Source organism: Triticum aestivum, chromosome 5B (genome assembly GCF_018294505.1).
Source record: "Triticum aestivum cultivar Chinese Spring chromosome 5B, IWGSC CS RefSeq v2.1, whole genome shotgun sequence".
NCBI lineage: Eukaryota > Viridiplantae > Streptophyta > Magnoliopsida > Poales > Poaceae > Triticum > Triticum aestivum.
The window spans coordinates 708,258,780-708,267,838 of record NC_057807.1 but is presented as its reverse complement, the minus strand read 5'-3'; positions in this window follow the sequence as shown (position 1 = coordinate 708,267,838).

Here is a 9,059-nt window from a genome sequence, read left to right as displayed (position 1 = left end):
GCAAAAGACAGTAACACTCACTTGAAGGTGTAAGGAAATATCATTTCCCTTCTGGTTTGTTGTCCAATTAATGCCTTTATCAAGTTTTTTGTTGTATCATCGGCGTTGTTTGATACCGTATATTCATTTATGGTATTTGGGTTAATGAACCCAATGTCATAGATTTGTCCTCTTTTGCATTCGAGAATCTTCAATCTGCATAATATAGTGAGGATAATTATACATGCAATGAATGAGCTGAGCTAGAGACTTAATTATAGAAATAAAACTTACAAACAATAGCAACTGATGATAGTTTTTTCGATGGCGTCTTGATCGTATAACTGAAATAATTCATCAAATTAAATATACATCGCCTCGACTCCACTGAAGTAATGCTCATCTCTAATTCCCACGTAGATCATGTTTCTCCCTTCCATTGAGGCTTCCATGTACCACCGACGCAATCTTCGCATTTGTGTTGGTAGATGCGGGAGCTCCTTAGGTCTGACGAGAGGCTTCCTATGCTCGTATCTAAAGGATAACTCAACCATGGGGAACTCTACCTCCTTGCCTAAGTATTCACCAAGAGTGAAACCAAGATCATCGGCCACTACCCCCGGATCTTTAGCGATATCGGTAAACACGTTGAGCGGGGGCACGATTGGTTTTTCTATTCACCGAGCTGGGGAATTGTTTTCCTCCTTGAACTACTGCTACTTCCCGACTGAACATGTTCTCTATATGACTTTACAATAGAGAGGTCATAGTTTCATAGCAGCGGAGGTAGTGGTGGACGCTTAAGGTTTTCCATACAGTGCTTCGCTTCTACCGGATCTATTTTCTCCTTTGGATCGGGATGGGTCAGTGCAAACTGGCATTTCACATCAGCATCCACACTCTTCTTGAGTCCCTCATCACTCAGTTTGTATGGTAACTTGGCAGGAGCCTCCTTGACGCTTGTATCTGCTCTAGATTTCTTCGCAGATGTACTACAAGCCGTCGTAGCGGCGGTTCTCTTCCGCCGATGCTGAGGCAGCAAAGGAGGCGGAGTTTGCTGATGTCGAGGTGGAGTCTGCTGTGAGGACTCCTCCGGTGGAGTTTGCTGACGTGGCAAAGACAACTGAGGTGGCGGAGACAGTTGTGGAAGCATGATGTGTTCCTTTCTCCATAGAATGGTAGTCCTTCTAGCATCTCCCAGTGTAGTCTCCCCTTCACCTGTAGGGAACTCAAGCTCCAGCTCCTCAAATCTGTTGATAACTTTATCCTACAGCTGTAAAAGTCCTTCAACTAATGACCTTAGGTACAAATCAATGTCGTTGCCGGGTTGCTTAGGGCCTTGGATGAGCACTAGCATCATAATGAACTTATGCTTCATGCACAACCAAGGAGGAAGGATATAGATACATAGAGTCACAAACCAGGTGCTATGATTGCTGCTCTGCTCTCCAAAAGGATTAATGCCATCTACCCTTATACCAAACCATAAGTTCCTTGCATCATCTGCAAACTCCGACCACATTCTCTCAATTTTTCTCACTGCGACCCATCAGCGGGTACTCTCAACATCCCATCTTTCTTACGGTCTTCTTTGAGCCATCACAACAACTTGGCATGCTCTTTGTTTCTGAATTGATGTTTCAACCGTGGTATTATAGGAGCTTACCACATCACCTTGGCAGGAACCCTTTTCCTGAGGCGCTCGCCCTCAACATCACCAGGGTCATATCGTCTGATCTTATACCGCAATGCACCGCATACCGTGCATGCTTTCAAATTCTCGTACTCACTTCGGTAGAGGATGCAGTCACTAGGGCATGCTTGTATCTTCTGCACCTCTAATCTTAGAGGGAAGAGAACCTTCTTTGCTTCGTACGTACTGTTAGGCAATTATTTTTCGTTTGGAAGCTTCTTCTTCAATATTTTCAGTAACTTCTAAAATCTCTTGTCAGATAAACCATTCTCTGCCTTTCATTGCACCAATTCCAACGTGGTATCGAGCTTTGTGTTGCCATCTTCACAATTTTGGTACAACCTTTTTTTGTGATCTTCTAACATGTGATCGAACTTCAACTTCTCCTTTTTCACTTTCGCATTCGCTGTGCATCAACAATGGCCTGACAAAGATCATCGGCGGGCACATCTGGTGCCTCTTGATCTTCAGCTTCCCCCATTGCAGTATCACCGTATTTAGGGAACATAGGATAGTTGTCATCATCCTCTTCTTCTTCATTGTCTTCCATCATAACCCCTCTTTCTCCGTGTTTGGTCCAACAATTATAGTGGGGCATGAATCCGGACTTAAGCAGGTGGAATTGAAGGGTTTTCGAGAAAGAGTAATCCTTCATATTCTCATAGTCAACACATGGGCAACACATAAAACCATTCTGACTATTTGCCGCAGCCACATTGATAAAACTATGCATGCCCGTAATGTACTCGGAAGTGTGTCGGTCATCATACATCCATTGCATGTTCATCTGCATTATATAATTATGTATATTGAAAACCATTACGGAACATCATGAATAGAGAAATGACCAAATTAATACAAGTTCATCACATTAAAACCAAAGTAGTAGTGATCAAATGTCATTACTGTAAAAATAAATACATAAAATTCATACATAGTTCTCATAAAATAACATACAATTATCTGGAGCATCTAAAACATGCATTTAAACTAACATACAACTACGTAAAACATTTAAATGCAACAACAAATGCGATCAAAATTGCAACTAAGGTAACAATTGATCCAACATCATATTGATACCAAGCCTCTTTATCAATGGCATATTTTCTAATCTTTCTAATCTTCAAGCGCATTGCATCCATCTGGATCTTGTGTAGATCGACGACATCAACAACATGCAACTCCAATTTGATCTTCTATTCTTCAATTCTTTTCAATTTTCTTTCATAATTGTTTTATTTTTCCTTTTCAACTAGATAAAAACATCTATGTCAAGTTGGTCGGCATAATTGTCATAAACACTAAATGAAACAAATAGTTATAAAAGATAATATACCACATCCGAATCATAGACCAAGCGAGAGCCGATGGGGGCGGATATCAAAACCATGGCTCTATATAATAACAAATAATAATACAAGTAAGAAAATTGTACAAGTAGCTATCTAAATCATACAAGTATGATTTTTTTTACTTTCAAAAAAAAGATAAGAACAAGAGGCTCACCGTGGTGGTGCCGGCGACGAGATCGGCGCGGGCGATCGACGGTGGTGAGGACGGGGACGGGGACGGGGACGGGACGACACCCTACACATGTGCAGACTAAGAAGTTAATTTGAGCTCAAATTGCATCTAAATCAAATAAACTCCTACATATATACACTCCTCAACTAAAACCTACAAATCACTCTACTTCTATAGCATGACATTAATGAACTAAACTAGCAATGAGAGATGAAAGGATGAAGTTGCTAACCTTTTAGAACACTTGGATAGTTGATGCACTGTCAAATCTAGACAAATCTTGGGAAAAATGAAGCTTTGAGGTCGAGCTTGGAGGAAGAATAGAGGAGAAGAAAGAGGAGAAAGCTTAAGTGTGGCTCGGGCACCTCCATATCATGTTTGTTTTTTGCGAACTGAAGTGGCATCACACTCTCAGTCATTTCATCGAACACCTCATGTGCATAGAAAGGGAGGAAAAGTAGCACACACCTCCCACCTTCTATGAGGAAAAAACAGAGGAGAGGGCGGGAAGGGGCGAGGATATATGTAGGCAAAACTTTAGTCCCGATTGGTGTCTAAAACCGGGACTAAAGGTCTTCGCACGCGATCCCCTTTATTCCCGGTTGGTGTCTGGAACCGGGACTAAAGGTCCCATTCGAACCAAGACTGATGTCTGCCGAGCCCCGGCCAGCGTCCTAGCCGCTCGAACCGGGATTAATGCTCACATTAGACCCGGTTCGTAACGTGGCCGGGACTATTTATCCGATCCGGTTAGAACTAAAGCCCTGTTTTCTACTAGTGTGATGCAGGGTTGTATGCTTTGAAGCTGGAGCTAGTTACCGGGGTAATATGTTCATTTTTTGTTAGCTATTTGATTTGTTTTAGAAAAGATGAATGGGGTACTTAACAAGTTACATTTTTATGTGGCATGTCATATCTTATTTCCATCTAGCCTATTATGTTTGGATGGAATTTGTACGGTCTGGAATTGAGCTTGGAGAGACCAAAAAAAGGGCCAATTGGCACATAACTTGTCGATAGCGGTGGAGGAAGAGGACAGGGCGCGTGTGGTTGAAGGGAGCAAGGGCGATACCCCGATGGATAGCCAGATAGAGAGATAAAGATATGGTAGAAGATTCGATCGAGTGTCGACGTGCGTGCTAGGCAATTAAGTAGACATGTCGCCATGGGAGCGCTGGGTGGGAACTGGGAAGGTAGCAAGTGAACAAAGAGCTGTCATGTTCTTTTCCGACGATGGCAACCCATCCGTCCATGCATGCATGCGCGCAACACAAGAGAGCTGGCGGGCATCCTCAAAAAAAAGAAAAGGAAAACGATGTGCTCGCAGCCTCATGGAAGGGAGGATAGAGAGCTAGCCGGCGGTGTTAGAACAACTCCAATGGGCCGACCAAACGGACGGCAAATCTGTCCGTCTTTTGTCCGTTTGAGTAGGCCGCCTGCCCAGCGTCTGCCCTGCTTTAGATTTGGGTCGGCAGTGCGCCCAAAGCACCGACCCATTTCATGTTCGCACTCAATTTTTTCAAAAGGCCCGCGGCCATAAATCATACCAGCGGCCATGTCTCTTGTCGGCACCATATCAGCGCAGGCATACAATGCCGGCTTCAAAAAATATCACCCCAATTCATGCTGGCGCACTCGCCAGCAGCCGGCACACATGGCAGCACACAAAAAAGGGGTGGAACTTGAGTTCGACCACGTCATCGCGGCCCCATGGTCATGCCAGCACACCTGCCGGCATACAAAAAAGGATGGCGCTCGCCGCCATAGATCACTCATCGTCGAACTTGAGCATGCCAGCCTGCATCTTCTCGAACCACGGCCTCTTCCTTGGCGACACGGTGTTGAGATCAACCTTCATGATCTCCACCCCCGTCGTCATGCTCACGAGAGCCACTTCTTTTGCCTTGGTCTTGGCGTTGGCGGCCTCGATTTCTAGCATCTTGGCTTGCTTCTCCGCCTCCATCTCAAGCATCTTGGCTTGCTTCCCCGCCTCCATCTCAAGCCTCCTCCTTTGGATCTCCATGAAGGCGTTCATTTGCACTTCCTTGTCTTGCCGGCACTTCTCCTCCCTTGAGTCCTTCTTTGTCATCATGCCCTCCACGATCGCGATCAAGACGATCGACGCCGCATCCCGCTTGTCCTCCTTCTTGGAGTTGGTCTTCCCCCGCGGAGGAGCCTTCTCGCCGTCCCCAACCTCCTCCACGGCTTGCTTCCCCCCCCCCCCCCCCCCCCCACGCGACTTGAGGGCGGCATATTGCGCCTTAAACTGCTCCTCGTCTTTGATGACCCTAAAGCAATGGGAGAGGTTGAAGCACTTGCCATTGTGTTGGACGTTGAATGCCTCCAAAGCTTGGAATGCCTACAAATGTATTTCATGCAAGCATATTGGCAAATGGTATGCAAATGAACACGCAAGCATAAACTTGATGACACAAAAAAGGGCGGCTTGCTAGCATACCATATCTTGCATGATGATGCCACTCACGGGCGGGCCTTGACGCTCTCAAAAGTGGCACAAAACTTGTTGCACTCTTGTTGGATCATCCTCCATCACATCGAAGCGGACACCCACCCGCGCGTGCTTACTATTTGGTACGGCGGAAATCTTGCGCTCATGGAACTCACGGTGGACACGAATCCAAAAAGTTGAATGCTTTTGCTCGGCGCCCGTCTTGGGGTCTTGCCCAGTGTCTCTCCAACACTCGCAAAGAAGCTTGTCCTCGGACGTCGTGTATGCCTTGTTCCGCATGCTCTTGCGCTTCGACTTTGCCCCGGCGGCTTGGTTGGCGAGCTCGTCCTCGAACAAAGGCTCCCCTTCGATGTCGCACTCGTCCTCTTCCTCTTGCCCGTAGTCCTCCGGAAACTCGTGGTCGAGAGGGAAGCCGTCCAGGTCCAGGCCGACCTGATCACACATGAAGGCCGCCTGATCTTCATTGTAGCCAGCGGACGGCGTGAAAGCCCCTCGGCCGTCCTGGCTTTGTGTCTCGTCGGGATCGTAGCCAGTGGCCTGCGCACCACCCTCGAAGATCATGTTCTGCATGTAGTCCTCGTCGCCGGCGGACCGCATTCCGTCGAACAGGTTGCGTGCGCCCGACAGCACGTCGGTTGGCATCTGCCGCGCGCGTTTCCTCGCGCCTCCGGATGACGAGCCACTGGCCACCGGTGTGGCATTGAGGTCGATGGGCACGGGCGCGGGCGTGGAAGGCGCGACCACGCTCACCTCAGCCAAGCACTTCCCGGAGAGGCAGGAGGCCTGCGGGTAGACGTGGAAGTCGGGCATCGGGGTGCAAGCCGACGCGCGGGGCGAGTCAGGCAGCACCATCCGAGGGAACACATATGAGCCGGTGCTGGCCGCGGCCACGGCGGCGTTGACGAGGCCGTGCTGGCTAGGGTTTAACCCTAACATATAGAGCGCCTCGATCATTGCCACCGCGACGCGGGCGTTGGTGACCTCCTGCTGTGCGGCGGTGGCGACGGCGGCCGCGGTGATGGCTTCATCCCTCGCGTCCGTCGTGTGCCTCTGGTCCTTCCTCTTGGTTGACTCCTTTGCCTGTTGTTCAGGCGGCAGCGCCTTCTTCGGCTTGGGCGCAGCAGTCTTGCGGGGGGCGCGAGGCTTGCCTTTGCCGGAGGGGGCGGTCGGCATGCCGGGCGAGGCAAGGGAGGTGAGGCCGGCGGCGGCGTCGAGGTCGTCGTCTATGGCGGGGGTGGGGCGGGAGCGCGGGTGGGCAGGAGGGTTTTTGTGGGGAATGAAGGAAAATGATGGAGGATGCCACCGACCAGCGGGCCCGGGGGGAGGGGTAGGGGAGAAGGCGCGCGCGTTCGCCTCGTGTCTGCGTCGACGCAAATCCGACTCAAAAATGAGACGGGAATAGGTCGGCAGGCGGACACCAAGCAGACGCACGTCCGTTTGAGTCGGCGCGTTAGACCGATTTTTGTGTCCGCACCGATTTAAACGGACCCAAGCGGACGAAATGGGTCGCCCTGTTGGAGTTCGCTTTTATCGCCGATGATCTTCAATTGCATCCACGCACGTACGGCCGGACCGGATGGGCGTGCTACCATGCAGCTGCCATGACGTCTACCGCTACGGCTTAACTTAGGGGAACATGGGTTAGCTCCTTGTTGATTGATTAATTCATATGGATGATCAGTCTCTCGTCCGGCAGACATGGACATGATTAATTTCCAGCCAAACGAAAACGACGTCCACAATATTGTGCAGCTCGATGGTACATAGATCACCATCTACAAACAGCAACATATATCCATCGCATGTATGGGCAGCTACTGTTGATCAATCGTTCGCTAGCTGCTATCAATTACATAATCTGACCCACACCGCCCGTACGCGCGCTCGTGTCTCTCTGGCCGTCACTGTCACATAATGGCCGGGGATTGATGCGATCTTTGGATTATCCATCCGTGGAAGTTAACTTCATGTACTTGCATCCTTCAATCCTATTCCCTCCGTCGAGGAGTGGATGTATCTAGATGCAATTTAGTTCTAGATACATCCATTTTCATCCATTTCTTCGACAAGTATTTCCGGACAGAGGGAGTACCTCATAACTGATCCATTGATAACTCTGACTAGCTAGTTCATGCCTACGTTTCAAATTATTTGATGGTAAACTTGTTTGTGTTTGACCAAGTCTACAGAAATCCAGCATCAACAACAACAAATATACATAGTACGAAAATATATTGTATAGTTTGATGTTGTACATATTGATATTTTCAAGTAATTTACAAATAAACAACTATCATTTCAAGTAATTTTCTACAGAGGCAGTACAACATTCATCTCGCGACAAACAGAAGATTTTCCAGGCCAGGCCTGCCAGGCAGGCACGTGAAGTGTGGCCCGAGAAATTGAAAGTGTTGGCTCTCCGTGTGCGGAAACTCGACAGGTGGCGCCTCCTAGCTTGGAAATGATGTAAAGCTAGCTAGTACTGGCATGGGAGGAATAAGCTGATCGATGAGTGATCGATGGACGCAAAAAATGTACCATAGTCATGATGAAAACGAGACCATGTAATACCATACGTACTACCTGTGTAGGAGAGCTGACTAGCTAGCTTGTGTCTGCTCCACACCCAGCCGCCACAAAACAAAATAAGTATTACTCGCAACCTTGTACTACATGTTCAGTGTTTGTGTCTACGTGCAGATAGGAGTGTGGTGCAGTTCTAGTTCCTGGAGGGTTTCTCGTGCCGCCGTCACCGTCGCCATCTAGGAATTTAGGTCCCCTTGCCTTCGACTACCATCTTTTCACTAAGAAGTGGGGGACCTTACATCTTTAAGATTTTTATGTTCTTCATCAACCTCTAGTGATCATCATAGTTTTATGAGAATAAATATCCTCTCGTTCTTTTGGCGGTGCCATAAGGTTAGAAAGGCTTTTGTCCTCGCAAATCTGATTATTCGAATCTGATGAGTTTATGTTGTTGTGTCAAGCTTTTTTTGTTGGTCTGATTCTTTGTGGAGGTAAAATATTTCATCGACGCCATGGTGAAGATATAATGATTTGACGTGCACTTCTAGGGGATCATCCCCGGTCCAAATACGTTCATCAATCAAGGCTTCACATCTTTTTGGATAGGCCACTCAAGGAGTTTTCAAAAACCATATTGGTAATGTCCATGCAGGTGAAAAAGTGACAACATCGTTGTTCCAGTCCAATTGTAGCCTCTTTACCCAAGTCTTTAGAGTATTTCTTCAAGTAGAGATTGATACCACGAAGAAGATGTTTTCAAAAGATTTCATTGTAATTCCTTGTCATAGGAGTTACAACTTTGTATTTTCTTAAATCTTAGGTCCGAATTAGTGTTTCTGTAATTGTTATGAGTATTAACAAAAT